Source organism: Heterocephalus glaber, unplaced genomic scaffold (genome assembly GCF_053883595.1).
Source record: "Heterocephalus glaber isolate CG9 unplaced genomic scaffold, H.glaber_assembly_v1.0 deba00000621, whole genome shotgun sequence".
Lineage (NCBI taxonomy): Eukaryota > Metazoa > Chordata > Mammalia > Rodentia > Bathyergidae > Heterocephalus > Heterocephalus glaber.
Window position 1 is genome coordinate 11,065,793 of NW_028258153.1, and position 20,651 is coordinate 11,086,443.

At 35.6% G+C, this 20,651-nt stretch overlaps 1 protein-coding gene across 1 annotated transcript in view; it reads right to left on the reverse strand.

The window, feature by feature from the left end:
- Positions 1–1,532: 1,532 nt before the first annotated feature.
- Spag16 (sperm associated antigen 16) overlaps positions 1,533–20,651 on the reverse strand; it is a 773,985-nt gene continuing 754,866 nt past the window's right edge. Inside the window, exon 14 of the mRNA XM_087206154.1 lies at positions 1,533–1,652. The gene's annotated coding sequence lies outside the window, so the exon portion shown is untranslated. The remainder of the gene's footprint in view (positions 1,653–20,651) is intronic.

Here is a 20,651-nt window from a genome sequence, read left to right on the forward strand (position 1 = left end):
TAACAGTCCTTTTGGTGTGAACAAAGCATGTAAGCAAAAGCAGATTAGTCGTTTTGATATTGGACACCTGGACCTCATATTCATCATCTTGCCCTTTGAAATATATATAATTAATGTCTATTTTCCTTGATGGCTGATTTAGTGAATCTCATTTGGCTAGTTTAATATTTGTTAACTTTACTATTTAGAATGTTGAATGATGTGTCATTTTCAGCTATGATATTGCTTACCAAAATAAAATGCCTGGCTTACAAATTATTGGTTAACTTCATTTCAAAGTACATTTACTTTTCCTAGGGCATAAGAACCTATAAGCTACTTGACAGAATTTTAGTATAAATATATCATATGGATCTATGGTACTTAAATGTCTCTATACTCCGCTAGAAAAAAAATTTTACTTTGTTATCTAGAACCAATCTGTAATATAATATTTTTCAACTAATTGGCTCACTACAGTCTATTAAATGGAATGTTCCTTACAAAGACAAATCCATTAAAATATATGTGCCTGAGCCCATCATAAAATTCTCAGGAATGAGAATGACACTAGCACAATTTCAACTGGAGCAATCAACATCCTTTTAGTAGATGTAATTTTTAGTGAGTATTTTTCCTACGTCTAAAAGAATATTAATGACATGATAGTAACAGAATTTTGACTACATTGTCATTTTTAAGTTAGATGTAAGCATCGCTTCTTGGCCTTTTGGCTAAAATCAAGTGAAGTTAGATGTAAGTAATCTATCAGATTTCTTTTTTAGCTAATTGGAAAAGAAGAGGATATAGAATTAGGATCTCACTCTACTGAGAACTTGAAGTCAAATTAAAATGTTAGGTATAATTAAATCACTTAGAGTTCGAAAAGACTTGAGAGGTCATCTATCTAATCAAATCATTTTCATCTCAGAATGTAGGAAGTTAAGTCATTCATCCACAACTATTATATGAACCCTTTTAAAGATATACTCAATGAGCTTAGCAACAAAAAGCAAAGTTGAGCAGTTTTCACGGTTGGTGAAATTATCCTTATATCTAAATACATCAAACCACAGGTAGGGCTGGGGTTTTGTCCCAGTGGTTTTGTTGCCTGCTGCACAGGCACAAGGACCCAAGTTCGATCACTGGTGCCAAAAGAAAAAAAAAACTGCAGATAAAAATACTTTTGCTGTCAGTTTATATGTTGTGAACAGAAAAACCTCTATTTCTTTAGCTTTTTTATTCAGGTTTCCTTTCAAGCACATTACTTTATTGATTATGCAATAAATTTTAATGCAATCTATTAATCTGTTTACTTTTGTGAAGTCCAAATTAGATAAAAAGCTCTTAAAAATGTGTGTAAATGGAATTTATTTCAAGAGAATTCCTTATCACTCCCACTATTCCTCATTATCTACATGCATGAGAAAGTGTGAGTTTTAAAATTCTGCACCCCTCTATTATTGATTTATCATGTTTATAATTAATACCTAAAATTGTTAGTCTCACCAATGTAGTGTTACCATTTTACCTTGGAAATTTGTTTCATAAGAATGCATTTGCACATATAAAGAATTAAAATAGTTTATTGGAAGAATTGAGCTTACTGTAGGGCTGAAGATGGCATCATTGATAGAATGCATGTGCCCATAGAGTGACTGCTCACAAGTGCCCTAGGAAGACAAAGCAGAAATAAAATAAAATTCCATCTGATATGTGAAAGAAATTGAAAGCTCATTTTAATTGAACTTTTAAGTATTTTTAGCCTAATAATAAAATTAACACATTTTCATGACAGATAATATTAATTTTTGCCATTAAGCACCATTTAGAATCAGACAGGTTGGATGTGGTGCCACGGTCCTGATAACTACATACAAATTCTACCATTCTTACTGTTGTATATTGAGCTGGTGGTGAATCCTTGCTAAATGGTTCCACTGAATAGTTTGCTTTTAACACAGCATTTTCAGTACTGCTGGGTTGGGACTAGAAATTTCATTGTTTTTTCTTTTTCTTTTAAAATTATAGGATCACAATTTAATTTCATAACTTTCCAAGTTCAGCATTAATATTAACACATGGATAAAAGTGTTATAAAATATATACAGTGGTATTTTAAAATACAGAATAAGCTTTTGTTTTGTGGAAACCATACTTCACATTTATCTTCCATTTATCTTTTCTAAAAGACATTAAAATTAACTTTGGAAATTTCCAAAATTCAATTTAAATGTTTCCAGGAAAGATGGATCCATAACACATTAAAAAGGGGATCTATAGCTGAGGCTTTTCATTTTGACACTAACATTCAAAGAAAATTCTTAACTATGAGGGAAATAATGCAAATTATTTAGAACAAGGAAAATTACATCTGGAATAGTTTTTTGGGAATTCCTGTTATGAGCTTTGAAATTCAGGTTTCATTCAGCAAATTATTTTTGAGCAATTAATTTGTTAGACATAATTCTAAGTGCTTAATATATGTCAACCAATAAAACAAACAAAGAACCTTATCCTCATGGGCCTTATCTTTTAGTAGCAGAAGACACATATTTTGCTAAAAAAGTATAAAAAGTGTTAGGAGGTGATAAGTATATAAAAAGAAAATATCTGACAGGGTTATAAATATCAATAATATTGATATTGGTATACTGGGGCTCAGAGAATGAGAACCAAAGTGTGCTGCTTTGTCATGGTGAGCTGGAAAACCAGTCTCAGAGTCAAGCTAGCTCCAAGTTTCCTTACATGACTGGACAAAGACTTTCCAAAAATAATACAGTTGTCTTGGAACTTCCTGAAGTTTCACCATCCCTGGGATGGAAGACTCAGGAATGTCACCTCACCTAGGAAGACTCTGTCATTGCTACTTTCTGTTCTTCATCTTCCAAAGGGAGTCTTTTACAATCTAGTGTCTGTTCTTTGGGTTCCATCAATTTCCCTAAAAGTCATTTACTGGCCCTCTGAAATCACTTGCAGCCCCATCTCCCATTTCCACTTCCCCAGTGAAGAAGGTATTTCAGCCTCACTCATCTGTACCTTCTTTCACCTTCATATTTGAAGAGCCCCCATGCTGAGGCACATTGATAACTTGCTATGCCTTTTCTCTTGTTCATCTATTTGTTTCTATTGTTAGTTTACTTCACCAGCCTTCAGAGCATGTACAGGAAACTTATCTTGTCCCTAAGGGGGACTAAGGGCAAATCATCAAGCAGAGTGATCCAGTTTGGTCTCATTCACAAGGTAAGGTCTGAACAAAGACTGTAGGTAGTAGGGAGTTAATGAAGTAGACAGCCAGAGAAAGTGTACTCCAAGAAGAAAGAAAAGGTAGAGCAAAAGTCCACAGGTAGCAGTTTGCTGGCACTCTTCTGAAACACAGAAGCCAGAGCAGCTTCAGAGAAATCAGTCGGGAGGAGAGTAGATTTATCCAAACAGCTACATCTACTATCATTCACTACCTTGTGTTTAGGCTAGAAGAGAGATTGCAGGAAAAAAAATCTTACAAAATGAGCTACTAATGATAAGTGATCACAATGTTCTCTCATTTTTACTGGTCACTCTTGGAATATTTTTAAGTTAAGAAAAGTTAGAAAGGCTTTATGTAACTTAGTCCTCAGGATTGCCATTGTATTCAGGAAGTTCAGTTTCAAAGATCTATGTACAGAATCAGTGCATGCTGCTAATCAAGTTCACAGAATGAAAAAGGTCCCCAGATAAATTTAAATTTCACCAAAAAATACACAGAAACACTTCGGTCTCCTCTCTGGATACCCCCCCATGCCTTGTATTATGGTTCCATATCTGGATACTGTTATGACTTTAAACCAGTTATACTGAGAACTTCAAATCATCCTAATTCCCAAAGTAGAAATAAATTACTCAGAAAATCAAACAGGCACAGTATAAGATGTTAAAATTATTATTAGTTTCATCCTAGGGACTTTTATTGTTCATTTTCTTTGAGAACTAATACAGAGTGATATAATATTATACTATATAATGAGTGTAAATATTTTTACAATGTTTTAAGTTGGCAAATTTGCTTTAAGGTATTTTTTGCACTAATAAAATTTTTGGGTTTGGCCCTCTCCTAAGTTGAGAATTTCTAAACTAATTAATTGGTAAGGAAAATGTAGTTTCCTGAATTCAATCCTGAATGCCAAGTTAATTCAAAGCAGTCTCCAAGGCACTCTTGAAAAGCCCTGGAAATAAGGGGTTATAATAGAAATGCTGACGGGCCACATTTGTGCTGCTATAACAAAACCTGACTCAAAGACAAATGTTTCAGGAATTAAGAAAAGTTAAAAAAGCTTTTCTATCCAGCTTTGTTCCCAAGATAAAAGTGAACCTACTCTTTGTGAGGTAGAGGGAATATGTGGGTTACTAATATTCTAGGCTACTTAACAGCCTTAATCAAAAACAATACACAAGCCAGGACATTAAAATTTGGACTATCTTCTCTAATGAATTCTTGTCAGAATTGTTTCCTTTCAAAAGAGTAGAAAAAAATTTTAAAAGAGGGGAGAGGTTTTTTTTAAATTATGATATGACTCAACACACATATCTTCAGTAGTTGATTCTCTCAGACAAGCTGTGTCCAATAATGGTTTTTATCAGTAGCCTGGGTGGGTAGAAATGCCTGGCACTTAATTTCTGGGTCTGCCACCTAATAGCTGTGTGACCTTAAACAAATTGCTTCACTACACTTTGCTTCAGTTGCCTACTGTGTACAGTAAGGTAATGGTATTTCACCTTTAGCTTTGTTAGGAGAAATAACTGAGCTAACACTGCATGTGGAATTTTGGTGTACTGCCTAGCACAAAGAAATGCTCAACAAATATTAGCTCTTAATATCAGAAACATGTAAACACTGCAATGCTGATGACTTCCAAGTCAGCATCTGCTCTGGCCCTCCTCCGCTGAGTTCCAGATCTAAGTATCTGTCTGCCTTCTTAAGGGGTCTCAGAGGCATCTGTGAGGTTTGTTCTGTGTCCTCTGATTGGCTCTGAAGATAACAGATTACCACAGCCTCTGGCCTCTGGCCTCCTTATTCTCTACTAACTGCTGCACTGGGCTCCTAGGCCTCTCATTTCTGCTTGGCGTCGGCCAAAGGAAACCACTTGCAGGAGATTCATAAGCCAAAGGATGAGCAGATGGATAAATCACCATGAGTAATTTCCTGTTAAGCTGCAGTTTTGGTCAATAGCCTTATCCTCTACCAAATTCCTGTTGCACAGGGCCTCTCCTACAGCACAACACACATGGCACGCAGGAAAGCCCTCCTTGCCTGCACTTTCAGATCTAAGGGAAGCAATGGCTTCCCAATATTTCAAGTCCCTCCCTATACTGGTGTTGGCTCCATTAATTCTACCTATTAGAAAAAAAAAAGTAATAGCATCTCGATTAAAAAATGATTGAACAGAACAGCATCCCTAAAGACAGAGACTTGTGGAAAGATTCAGGAACATCTATTCCTGAGGCATTTGTTAACAGTCCAGGGGGATGCAATCCTAGAGCTCTTCCCCTTATCTTTTGCTGAAGATTGTTTTGCATTTCAGAGCAACCTCCAACCCACCCCGCTCCTTCTCATCCCTGGAAGGAAACTGAAATTCATAATTTGGCCTTCCTTTTCCATGGTACATAAACCCACTGTACACATACAGTGTACTTAAGGTAGCTCCCACTGTTATCCCCCAAGAAAATTTGGTGCACGGAGCATAACAGGGTGATCCGTGAGCAATAAATAGCTTATGTTCTCATTCAGAACCCTGTTTTCTATCAGGATGAGAGAGAGAGAGAGAAAGAGAGAGAGAGAGAGAGGAGGGGATGAAAGGAAGAAAGGAAAACATAAAAACATAAAGCTGTCACACTGGCCTTCTTGTTTCTCTCGTGGTCTAACACTCTTCTCTTTTTATTTTCCTCTCTCTCTCTCTCTCCCCCCTCCCCCCCTCCGTCCCCCTCCCCTCTTTATTCAGCTTTCTACTCAAAACTATTTTTAGTGGAGTCCCCTTTTTATTCAGTTTTCTATTCAAAAATTATTTCAGTGGAGTCTGAGATTTAATATTCCTGATCCCTCTCTTACCACCTACCAATGCAGTAGAAGAAACTGTTTTAGGAAAACCCTTTTTTCTTCTGGAGCACAAAACCAGCTTTGAGGTTAAGTATGTCCATGGAACTGTGTTCTGACCAGTTGAGCAGTGAAATACAAGTCATCTTGAATAAGCCCACTAAGCCTGGTCCTTGAAAATACCCCCCATAATCTTCTAAACTCTATTTCTGTCTCTTAGTAGCATGTAGGAAGAGGGTCCCTAGATGATGGAAGAGCACAAAATGCAAGGAATCTGGGTATCTAGATCACAAGAAGAGAAGTCAATAAGCTGGGCCTCCAATCTGGACAGTTCATGAGTGAGGACTGGGTTTCTACTGCATTGAACCCCCAAAATTTCAAGTATCAAGTATTTCCACTGGTGTCCATACCCAGCAAACAGGTTACCTTGTTTTGTTTCCTTAATGCTACTCATCATTAACTAAAATTTCTTTCATAAACTTGTTTCCTTTTATTGTTACTCGCCTGTCACTAAATTAAGCCCCACAAGAAAAATTTTGTGTTACGACCATATCATTAGGATAGGTCTACTAGGATTTCATAAACAGTTGTTGAGTGAGAGTAAACAAGTATGTGGGAATTGCAAATGAAAATTGGAAAAATACCTCCTTCACCAAGTATGGTCATCATTGGACAAACAGCTCCATCTTCCTCCTAATATTTATTTTCGCTTTGCTCAGTCATGACATAGAATGTATGTGGTGTCTGATTCTCCCCAAGCCTTTGCTGGAAGGTGGTTCCAACTTGGGGACACATCATTACATGGACTTTGCCACAATCTTTTAACATCTGTAACAGCTATAAGTAAATGAGGACTGCAGGGCGAGGAGGGAGCTGAACATGTATTGAGTACGTTATGTACTTTAAGCATTGTATTAAGGTCTCTATAATCATTATCATACTGAATCCTCATAACAATACTATGAGATGCATACTTTTATATTTCCCATTCTTGATGTGTGAAATCAGAGGGACTTAACTCATGCTAACATAGATGTTGAAAAAGCCCAGAGCCAGTCAAGAGGGGCACCCCTTTATTTTAAATCCAAAGTCATCTAATCCTTTATATGCAAGAAGATGAAGTAGCTGAGGATATTTGCCAACTGTTTCCAATGTTCTATTTCTGAGTAGGTACACACCTCATGGCTTTCATGCTGTTGTGTCAAGGCACATAATGAATCCTGGCCCGAGAACACATAATAAATATACTGTTCATGTTCCTTCCAACCTAAACTTTTTTTCTGAGCCTTTAATTAGAGGTATTGGGTCTTCTAGGAGCCTTCTCTCCCTCTTTCAGAAATCAACAACATTCAAGGAAGTGGTTGCCAGATCATCCTGGACCCTTCCATGAGGAAAATGTGCAGAAATGTTTCCTGTCCCTTCCAACCTATGGGGGAACCAGAACAGGAGGAAGTTATGGATGTTGTGAGGTCTGGAGGTTGTTTCTTAGCATAACACAACTTGGCTTACCTGACTGACATAAAGTCTGTGTATGAAAATTAAGCTTGTCTCTTCAGAATATTAAAAGCCTTGCTACTGTCAAGAGTGCTATGTGAGGGCCAGATATTTGCTCAGTGGTTCCACCGTCTGCCTTGCAAGCGCAAGGTCCTAAGTTCGATCCCCATACCAAAAAAAAAGAGAATGCTATGTGAAAAATTGGAAAAAAATGAAAACATCAAAAGTCTAATGCTCAAAAAAAGTATAAAACTATTAAAAATAGATCTAAATAAAATAATAAAGGAAGTATCCAAATAAACTATCACTAAAAGTATTAAAGACATAATACTCATACATTCCCTTTGCCTTTATAGGTACACTCGACCAATAAATTCAGTATCATTTAAAAAATATTTAAGGCTTAAAAATGTAAAGTAAGGCAATTCAACTCAGTTTCTCCCCTCCAAGGTCATATTTTAAAATGCCGTTTTGATGTGTGGATGTGATTTTTATCTTAGTGATGTATAATTTACACAGAAGAGTGAACAAATCTTAATGAATTATTATATATGTATATATCTGTGTTGCTGCCATTTGGATTATGATATAAAACTCTTCTATCACTCCAGAAAGCCCCTTTGTGGCTTCTACTGTAAAAACTACCTTAATTTTTTATTATCTATAACTTTTAAGAAAAAAAATAGGAATATGTCCAGCCTATCTATATTCAAATATTATAGAAGACCACCTAATGAAGTTTGGTCTCCTGTCTCAGGTCATCCTCAGATGTAACCACTGTGAATTGCATCTTTTGTGTGTTTCATGGACTGGGCTGTGCAGGTACAATCACTTTTCTTGCTGTCTAATTGGTCTATCTCAGTTATTATAGAAAAGAAATCATACTAAATGTTCATATTATTGCAAGAGGTAGTACTTTATATTGCAGTGGTGAAGAATGCAGTACTGGTGTGAAAATGAATTCAGCCCATTGGAAAATTAATGATAATATCTCTTATTTGTATAAACTTTATGCTAAGTATTTTATGCACAGTAACCCTAATCCTTACCATATAAAATTGGTACCATATTAAATCCCCATTTTTTATTTGGAGAAATGTATACAAACGGATTAGCATAATGCTTACACAAGTAAGAGATATTACCACTTTAAGATTAATTTTCAGTTTTCTATTCTTTACTTATTAGTGTTGACCACTAGGAATAAAAAGTCACAAGTCTCACAGGAAAAGACTTGTTCTATATCCATGGTAACGAATACCAGAACTACTTTTAAGCTCATCTCATCAATTAGTAACAGTTCTATAACCCTGCCTACAAGTGAGCAATAAGAACTGATTTTAGAACTATCTAATTAATCAATGACAACTAACTTCAGTGAACACTCCTTGACAAGCCAAACAGCAACAGACTCTGGCTTTGAAAGTCAGCCAGTTGGCCAGATTCACTACAGTGACCCTGTTTCTAAGGCTGATCTCACACATCTTTGGCCTCTGAAACCAACAAAAAGCACTAACAAACACCAACTGCTCTGCAGAATGCCTTCCACCCACTCTTGCCTAGGTAACCACCACTGTGCAGATTAAGCCTGTCAGATAAACTGGGTATCAGATAAGCAAATGGAACTGCTCCATGAGTATATCTGTGACCAGTATAACTGTCCCACTCTTAACTATAAAAATATGTACAGTTTTTCAGTTTCAGATATTGCCTGGGGTTCTCATCCTCTGACACAATTAATGGTGTATTATTTTACTGGGTGTGCTCTACCCTAGTACCACAGGCTGGGTGACTTACATAACAAAAATGTATTTCCTCACAGATAGAAGTCCAGCATCAAAGTGTCAGCAAGGTTGGTTTCATTATGAAGCCTTTTTTCTTGCTGTGTAGATGGTAGAGGGGGCCTCCTTATATCTTCATATGGTCTTTACTCAATATGTAACTGTCATATTGGATAGGGTCCACTCCAATGACCTCGTATCACTTCAATTACCTCTTTGAACATGCTGTCTCCAAATACAGTCACCTTCTGAGGTACTGAGAAATAAGTATTAACATACAGATTTTGAGGAATACAATTTAATGTATAATAAAGGGCTTGAGAGATCTTTATTTTGCCTTGTTACAAAAATTCACTTGAGATATTACTTTGCATTATTTAACATATTTCAGATAGAAATTACACATGTTAAATGAATGTACTTGAGCCTTGTTTGCAAAGAGCCTCAAAATGAATAACTGTGTATTTTATGATTATTTCTGTATATATCTAAAGAGAATTGAACATTATACATACATTAATGTAACAGTTGTCACAGTGTCTATAGTGAGCTTGCTTGGCTTTGACTTTGTGGTTTCTTGGTTGCTGTGTCCTTGGAACACTCTGGCCCTTAGTTTTACTATTTGTTTTTGTTTTTTTGATTTTTGTTTTTGGTACTGGGGATCGGACTCAGGACCTTGCGCTTGCAAGGCAGGCACAGTGCCACTGAGCTAAATCCCCAGCCCTCAGGTTTTCTTTTTGTAAAATAAGTATAATAATAGTACCTACAAGGGTCAGAGATTTAGCTTAGTGGTGCCACCACCTGCCTCAGAAGCACAAGGTCCCGAGTTTGATCCCCAGTACCAATAATAATAATAATAATAATAATAATAATAATAATAATAATACCTACAAGATAGTGCCCATTTTGAGGATTTAACAAACTGATTTATGTAAACTGCTTAGTTTCCTGACTGGGACACAGAAAGTGCTCAATAAGTATTAATTATTTCATAGCTCTATGACATCAGGAATGGTGTCTATTATCTTCTTCACTTTTAATTATAACCACAGTAATGAACTGGCTCAGGAGAGATACTTAATAAATATATTTAAATTAATGCATGCTCGTGTGAAAACGCACACACACACACACACACACACACACACACAGAGTTAACCTAGGAAAGACATTAAGAAAGTTTTGTGAGTTTTTCCTTCCCCAGCTTTCTTTCCTTCACCCGATGACCCTTGACTTTTCAAGGCAATTCAAGCAAAAAGGTTAATCTTCCAGGATTTCCTATTTTATAAAAGAATTCTCACAAAGAACTCTAAGAAACGAAGCCTTAACACTGGTATTTAATATCCATTTAGTGGCTGCACATAATAAGGTTTTGTGCACCATTTTCCTGTCCAGAACCTAAAGCCCTTGGTCCTTCCCAGGATTCTTTCAGCCCTACACAGCACAAGAGAGCCATCGCCTCCTCATAGAATCATTCCTGTGTATATTCTTAGAAAAGAATCTCTTCTACAAAAATACTTAAGAATTTTTAAAGAACAATTCTCTGATTAAAATATACTGAAGTTAAAGGAGATTTATATTGTATAATGGTTCCTATTTTTTTTTACTTAAAATTCTATGACCAAAGGAAAAAGGGAGATAGATTTTTTTCAAACAGGAAGGTCTAGAGGGAAGGGGAAGTAAAAAGATTTAAGATGTGCCATGAATATGTATCAATTGCCCACAATGAATGTAAACATTATATATTATAAACATGAATTTAAAATATTAATATTAAAAATAATAATGAAAATGAGGATAGAAGATTTAGAGACAGAGGAAGGGAGGTGAGTGGGAAGGGAAGGAAAATAAAAATGATCAAGATGTCATATATACATGTACATATTTCACAAGATGACTGTAAGCTTCATGTACAGCAAACATGTACTAAGATAAAATTTTAAAAAATAAAATTCTGCAAACAATAAAAAATATTTTTAAAGAGAAAGCAAATTATATCCAAGGGTGAACAAAATTAAAATTTATTCCATCTGTGAAAAAAAATCTCCAACTCATTGCCAAGTGGGTGCAGTTTTTTCTATTATAGCTCTTACTTCAGTTATAAAATTTAAAAATCCAAGTTAAATGAGTGTTATGAAGCTCTTTTCTTAATTGAACAAGGTTAAATAGTTTAATATGATAGAGTAATTTATGTCCTATTCATATTTCCTACAAACTTAAAAAAATATTTTGGGATACCAAAGACCTTTAAATTTATGGGATTACAAATTATTAAAGAAAAATGCATTCTATTATTATTATTATTACTGAAATAATCCCCCATATAAATTGGAAATAGTGTAATCATTGACAAGACTCCCATTTTTTGTTATTTCATGTAAATAACTAACCATGTCTGTGAAAGATTGATTACAGCTTTTAAAATGTTTGCTGAATCCATGTGTAATTAAGGTGAGTTAAATATGCAAATCAAGCCTAATTAGCATCATTTATTAATGTTAGTTTGCCTTGCCTCTACGAAATTTCTCCTGTGGATCTTTCTTGGCTTATGGCATTTTTATTTCTTTGTTCTACGTTTAACTACTGAAAAAACAAGCTGTTTCCAGAAGGAAGCAAAGCTTTCATGCAGAGTTCTTCAAGCTTTTTAGAAATAAAGTTAAGAAAAAAATCTCTCAGTAGCGTGAAAACTGACTAAAATGCTACTTTACACACACACACACACACACACACACAAACACATTTCTAGCCACCTTATATTAGACTATAATTAATTCCATTTCATCAAAGTAGAAAATCCTCTAGGAATTTTTTTTTTTAATGAAAATGAGCCTTTTGTCACAATATGTTGAACACAGTGCACCAGAAGAGGGTACAGCGGCACCATCTAATGAACCAAAGTTGTCTGTGGAAATGCTTTTCCTTGACAAAATATCTACATTTTCTTGCATTAACCAAACAAGCCTCCCTATGTTAAACCACCAGCCTCATGAAATTCATGCAGAAGACATCAAGAGTCAGGGCTTTCTACAAGAAACGTAATTATTGGAAACAATGCAAAAGAAAAACATTATAAGGGTCAGAAGAAAATTCTAATAAAAACAAATATTAAAGTGAAGACTCAATCTCACTGGCTTCTGATAAGCAAGAAAAGGCTAAAATAAATAATCTCTCAGGGAAAACAGACTCTAAAGCTCTACTCTTTTTTTCATACATTTAATTAATTCTTTTCACCACTATATTCCACAATTCAAGTTCTCCAAATATAAAAATAGTTTTATGCGGCTATTGATTTTATTGTCCATTAAAAATTTTACTGTTTTTTAAAAGTTTTTATTCAGTGGATAAATTATTTTTCACAGCTTCTTGTGGACTATTGATATTTAGATATAATTTTAATTGTGATTAAAAATTAACATAAAAACTATCATCTCAATACATTTTCTCTGTAAAGAATTTGTTAACTGTAAGTACAATGGTATACAACAAATCTCCAACACTTTTGTCTTGTACAATTTTATATACATTAATGAGCTATAAATTTTATACTTAGCATTTACTTTTCCAAATATGAAGCCAATATGAGCTTTCTATTTTCTATGATACATGATTTTTAAAAATTATCGATAAAATTGGGTAAAATATATAGTCAGAAAAAAAATCTTTAAATATTACATATTCACAGTTTTATAACTGGTAGTTGTCCTTCATTCAAGAAACATTTATTTAAAATCTACTAAGTACCAAACACACTGCACGAGAGTACAGTGCTTAAATTGAAGTTTGCACTAAGCCTGAGACAACAGAATCCACACTCCAAAGCAGGTATACACCATCTATGAAAGACATGTGTAATGAATTTTGAATTTCTTTATTCATGTGGGGCACAAAAAATGATCAGTGGGAAACAAGGGAATACTTAAATCCTTGAAGTAATCTTCCTCTGGCTCCCAAGGATTCTGTTCTCTCACATGCAACCCCTTCCCAAGTTCTTGTAAAAGTCGCATCCAAGGACAGCATCAGTCTGGAGCCCTGCAACTTCTGATCTAAATCAGGTCCAGGGGTGGATGATGCACCTAGTGTATGGTTTCTTAAGCACAGCTCCTCAAGTTCATTTCCTCTCAACGTGTAGACCAGTGACACTAAAGAAAACAAGTTACCTAAGAGTATACAGCCCATATCCATTGTTGAGATGGGCACAAAACACCGTATAGCCGAGAAAATGAAAGCACAAAGAGGCAACTGTCTATAACAATTCTGAAATTCAGTGCTACATATTTTGCAAGTTCTGTGATATGGTGTCAAGACCTAGGAATAATTATTTATGACTCTGTTCTGCTCTGTCATACATTAGGAAGTAAAGCATGCCCTGGGGAAGGATATTTTAGGGCAGTAATTATCAAACTTTTGGATCCAAAAGAACATAGCAGAAAGCTTGTTTAAAATATATACATTTTTTTACATAAAAAGATTCTTCCTACATGGCTCTATGCAGTTTGTGAATCAGTATTCTAGAACAAGGTTCAGGAATATCTATTTTAATTAGCACGCCATGAAATTCTAACATGTACTTTAGGAAGAAACTGGTCTTGTTCAGTGCTTCTCAAATACTTAATATTTATATAAATGACTTTATTAAAATACAGATTCTGAATCAGTAGGTCTAGGGTAGGCCAATTACGTACTGGTAAATTTATTTTCTGAAACAAAATACCATCATTTGTAGCATTTGCCAATTCCTATGGTACAAATATTCCTTTCATAGACAATTTCAAGCTACAATCTTTATGTCACTTAACTTAAATTTAGGGAGAATAGAGCCAATTCCAGCACCACGGTACGGAGCCTAAGAGCTTGAATTTCTAACAAGCACTCAGGTAAGATGGACATCATCAGGCCATGGATCACGTCTTGATACTACTATTACCAATAATAATAATAATAATAACAAAGATCCAGAAGAAAATCATAGGAAGCATTCTGGGGAAAGTGGGCTTTTTTATTATTACCAATTTTGTTTGTGCTTTAGGGATTTAACCCAAGGTTTTGCATATGTTAAGCACACACTCTACTGCTGAATTATACCTCCCCAGTTTAAAAATTATATTTAGATGGGATATAGACAATATCAGGGAAAGCCGGAGAATAGAGGACAAAAATTATCAAACAGTGATCCTAGAGCACAAATATTGATTTATATTATTTATCAATGATTGGGTGTTACAATGGCAGAGTTTCCATTACAACAGAAATCCCAGATGTACATTGCCAGATTTTAGTAGAAAAACTTTGCTGAATTCTGCACTAAACCACAAATAACTGTATCATATATAATTGAATTATTTTAATCAAGCAATATATATATGTATATATAGATAGATACATGATATATACATTTAAATGACAAAGGAGATTTAATTGCAAATGTAAAAGAAATAAGAGCATATAAAGTAAAAATGTAAGCATCACTATAGATAACAAATTTGAAAATCTAGAGCACATTGATTACTTCCTAAAAGAAAATCAAGTGACCTACACTGATTATGAATTACTTATGAAGATTAAGGCAAGACTTAGAAATTGCAACATTTATTTCCAGAGAATTAAAAGAAAAAATTTTATATCTTAAGTATAAAGGCACAAACTAGGTGGCTGAAAGGATTAAAGTTAGCCTTACAGCTTCATAGAGGCAGTAATGGCAGGAAGCAGCTACAAAACTCAGGGCTGAAAGACCAAGGAAAAATTTGATTCAACAAATTGAAAAGACTTAGAGAAAGGACTTGAGCTCAGACTTCTCAGGGAGGTGCTGCTTGCGTAGTGGTAGTGTCTCTGAAAAGGGTTCACTGAGCTGATGCTTTGAGTTTGGGAAAAAGTGAAACATGATTCAGCTGCTGTCATAGCAAGGGCCTGCTGCTGCTGAGATGCAAAAAGCCAGAAGGTGCCCCAAGAACCATGGAAAGGAGACAAGCAAAGATAAATCTTGCCTTCCTCCTCCAGCCACACCATCACCCTTAACTCCCCACACAGGAAGAGGTCAATTGTTAGTCCATTGCACACAGAAATGGGAATTGCAGGTTTTCCCAGCATCACAGAGCTGACTTTAGAAGGGTGATGTGTTAGTAATTGGCATAAGGATAAAATGTGAATAAGCTAACTGCCAAAACTTTCCAAAAGTATACTTTCAATGGTAAAAGATAAATATAATAGGTTAAATTTCAATTTATTAAAAAATTGCAGAGCAGAGGATGAAGAATACTTATATTTAATAACAAGAAAATATTCCCAAAGAAGTACAGAAAGAGAATATGGATAGATCATTCATATAAAACAAAATACAGACTTGCCATGCCCATGGTGACCAGCTTAGCCAGGCAGGCAGAGAGAGAGGGCCCTGGCCACCTGGAGCCCCACTCTGTCCAAGCTGAGCCATGCCCACCGGCGACCAGCTTAGCCTAGCAGGCACCTGCAACCCCCCCCCCCCGCACCTCCTAGCTGTGCCTCTACCTGGTTCCACTCTACAAAGGCACAGGGGGCATAAAGGCCATTGTCCTAAGCTCCAGAAAATAGACCAGAAGTGAAGAACAGATAGAGGGCATCTCTCAGGTTCCTTGATGAAAACTGTAGCCCACTGGAAAAGTGAAGAGAATCTCTGCAATAAAGGCACACCAGACCACCGTACTTGGTAAGTTAGAGGGATCATCACCTCCCAGCAGAACCTGGACTATCTTCAGGGGGAGAGCAGTTGGAACCTGCAGTAGAACCTTGCAGAGTTGAACACTGCAGGAGGAGAGGGAGCTCAGCTTGGGACTTGCAGCCAGAAATCTGCCTGCATCTCATGGGTCTGCGACTGGCTTGCAGAGACTCATCGACTTATATCTGCACATTGCTGCCCACGTTGTCTACTGTGACATCAGAGACATACCCTGAAGGAGGCCCTTCATTTTTATTTTTTGTTATTTTCAAAATTATTATTTTTTTGCTCTTATTTTTAAGTTTTACTTTTTTCTTTTTCTACTCTTTTCAAATTTTTATTTTTGTCTTCTTTTTCTTTCTTTCTTTTCTCTTTTCTTTCTCTCTCACACTCACTCTCTTGCTGTCCCACATTGTTCTTCATCTCCATTTTTGTTGCTGTTCTGGACCTAATTCAGATTTCTTCTTTATTTTTCTTTTCTGTTCTTTTTCTGTCTCTCACCTGTGTCCTCTGGCCTCACTGCTAACCTTCCCCGATCCTTCTACCTATCTGTCTTTCACTCCTCAACTCCTTCTAACTTCCCATTCTGAAGAGTAAAGTTGCTCTATATTGAAGAGTTTATTCACTATAAACATATGTTGGGTTGGTCCTCAATTTTTATTTAATTCACACAGTTAAAGGCGATAGATTAATAACTACCACAAATTGTCATTTTCTAACATGTACTTGATGCTATGGTGTTGCTGACTGCATCACTTGGGCCAAGGTGTTGTGATTGATCTAATCAGATGTCCTTCCTGATATAATGAAAATGAGACAGCTTCAGAGTCATTACAGACTCAAAACCTAAAGACCAGCTATATCTGAAGACACCTCTGAAAAGCAATCATTCCATAAGGGTTATAAACACAAGCAACAAAGATACTTACAATAAGCAATTTCAAAATATCAACCCAGGATTTAAACCAAGGACAGTACCAAAAACAAAAATGAGAAGACATTTAAGCAAGGCACAAACTCAGACTTCCACCCAACCAAAGGTAAATTCTGGGGCAAATGAGGTGGGAAAGTCTGATAATCAACCACCTGGACACCCTGAACTGATAGCACAGGAAGTAACAAAGCAAATGAATGAGGCCCTAGAAAAATTCAAAACAGAAATAATTTCCCAGATAACTACAGAGATGGTAAGCAGACTGAAAGACATGACTAGAGATTCTAGAATAGAATCAGATAAAAAAAAAAAATAACATAGATGAGCTCAGAAACATGCTGGAAGCCATGAATGCCCAACATAAGAAAGAAATGGAATCCATGAAACAGATTCAAACAGATATCCAGGAGATTAAAAACTCCATTGAAAGTATTCCAGCAGATTAAGGGAATGTGAAGATAGAATATCAGATATAGAAGACAGGATTGTGGTTAATGACCATGAAAGCAAAGATTTCTTAAAAATAGTAAGGGACCATGAGAAATCAATCCAGAAGCTGCTAGATGATGCAAAGAAGAATAACATAAGACTGATAGGAGTCCATGGAAAAGCAGGACATAAAAAAACTGTTCAGAGAAGTAATAGTAGAAAACTTCCCAGACAGAGATAGAGAATTGGACATACAGATAAGTGAGGCATATAGAACTCCAACTAGCCATGACCAAAAAATCTACACCTAGACATGTAATAGTCAAGATCCCAGAAACCCAAACGAAGAACAAAATCCTACAAGCAGTTAGAGAAAAGAAACAAATCATCTACAAAGGAAGAATCACAGCAGACTTCTCAACACAAATCCTCAAGTCAAGGAGAGCCTGGAGTGAATTATTTCAAGCCCTAAAAGAAAAAATAACTTCCAACCCAGACTATTGTATTCTGTAAAATTATCTTTCACAATTGATGGGGAAATTAGATACTTCCATGACAAAGAACACCTGAGAAATTTCATGAACAACAAACCAGCACTCTAAACAATTCTAAACAATATCCTAGAAAGACAATGAAGGTCACAACTGCATGAGGCCCAACAGAGGGAAGAAACTAAAGGGAAAGGGGGAAAGATAAAAAATAAAAGAGATAACAACAGTAAAACATCATGATACGGATGAGGCAATATCTATCAATTATAACCATCATTGTTAATGGCCTCAAATCACCAATCAAAAGAAACAGACTGGCAGAAGGGATTAAGAAGCAAAATCCAGCAATATGCTATATACAAGAAACACACTCAACTCAAAAAGAAATTCATAGACTGAAAGTAAAAGGATGAAAAACAGTTCTCCATGTGACAGGAACCCAGAAAAAGCAGGCATAGCAATCTTATTTGAAGACAAAGTAGATTTCAAACCAAAACTAATTAAGAGAGACAAAGATGGTCACTACATCCTTGTGAAGGGAACAATCCAAGAGAAAGAGATGACAATCCTAAATATATATGGACCAAATATGAATGCCCCCAACTATACAAAACAAATATTGATTGACATGAAACCACAAATAAGCACTAATACAATTGTAGTGTGGGAACTCAATACCCCACTACTACAAATAGACAGACCATCTAGGCAAAAAATTAACAACAAAATTCTAGAACTGAACCAAGATAATGAAGAAATGAACTTAATAGATGTTTACAGAGTGTTCCACCCCACAAAATTAAAATACATATTCTTTTCAGCTGCACACAAGTTATTCTCCAAAATAGACCACATGCTATCTCATAGGACATGTCTAAGTAAATGTAAAAGAATTGAAGTTACCCCTGTACTTTATCAGACCATAATGCAATAAAATTGGAGATCAATAACATAAGAAATGGCAAAAACCCCACAAACACACGGAAATTGAATAACACCCTCCTGAACAACCAATGGGTCACAGAGGAAATTAAAGAAGAAATTAGACAGTTTCTACAAGTAAATGACAAGGGCAGTACAACATACAGGAATTTATGGGACACAATGAAACCAGTTCTACACGGGGAAATTCATAGCAGTGAATGCCCATATTAAGAAAACAGAGAGAACTAAAATAAACAACCTAATGTAGAACCTCAAGCTCCTAGAAAAAGAAGAACATAACAAACCCAAAGCTCCTACAAGAGAGGAAATTATAAAGATTGGAGCAGAAGTCAATTCAATGGAGAAGAAGAGAATGATACAAAAAAAATCAATGAATCAAAGAGTTGTTTTTTTAAAAGAATAAATAAAATTGATAAACCTTTAGCCAACCTTATCAGAAAAAGGAAAGAAAAGATTCAAATCCATGCAGTTAAGAATGAAAGAGGTGAAGTCACAACAGACCTACCAGAAATCCAGAGGATCATCAATACCTACTTTGAGGACCTGTACTCTAATAAAATGGAAAACACAGAAGAAATGGACAGATTCCTTGATACATACGAATTGGCAAAGTTAAATGAAGAAGATATAGAAATTCTAAACACCCCAATTACAATGAGTGAAATTGAAAATGTAATAAAAAAAAATACCAACAAAGAAAACCCCAGGACCTGATGTCTTCACTGCCGAATTCTTGAAGACATTTAACGAAGAACTATCACCATTACTCTTTAAATTCATTATGAAATTGAAAGGGAAGCAAGGCTTCCAAATTCATTCCTGGAAGCAAGTGTTACTTTGATTCCAAATCAGGGAAAGACCCAACCAAAAAAAGAGAACTATAGGCCAATCTCCATAATGAACATAGATGCAAAAATCCTCAACAAGATAATGGCAAACAGAATACAAAGGGTCATCAAGAAGATCATACACCCTGATCAAGTTGGATTTATTCCAGGGATGCAAGGATGGTTCGACATTCTTAAATCAATAGACGCAATACACTATATTAAAGAGCCAAGGACAAAAACCATATGATCATCTCAATCGATACAGAAAAAGCCTTTGACAAAATCCAACACCCATTCATGATAAAAAAAAAAACCTACAGAAAATTGGCATAGAACGTCTTTATCTCAACCTGATTAAGACTATCTATGAAAAACCAACAGCCAATTTCACACTAAATGGTCAAAAACTGAAAACTTTCATGCTAAAATCAGGAACAAGACAAGGAGGCTCACTATCACCACTCCTGTTCAATATAGTTCTGGAAACATTAGCCATAGCAATTAGAAAAGAGAAAGAAGTAAAAGAAATAAAGATAGGAAAGGAAGAAGTTAAACTGTCATTATTTGCTGATGATATGATACTTTTCATAGAAGAATCAAAAAACTCTGCCAAAAGACGTTTAGACTTAATTGACAGATTCAGTAGAGTAGCTGGATACAAGGTCAACATGCAAAAAACAATAGCCTTCTTATACACAAATAATAGACTCACTGAGAGAGAAATTAGGGAAACAATTCCTTTTACAATAGCATCCAAAAAAATGAAATATCTAGGAATCAATCTAACAAAGGAAGCAAAAGAACTCTACACTGAAAACCACAGCACTCTGGAAAAAGAGATCAAAGAGGATATAAGAAAATGGAAAGACATCCCTTGTTCCTTGGTAGGAAGAACCAATATAGTGAAAATGGCCATACTTCCAAAACTGCTATATAGATTTATGTGGGGGGCCTTGACCCCCGCTAGAACTCTTGAGTGCCTTTTACGGACATATCCGGGCCTGCTGCAAATC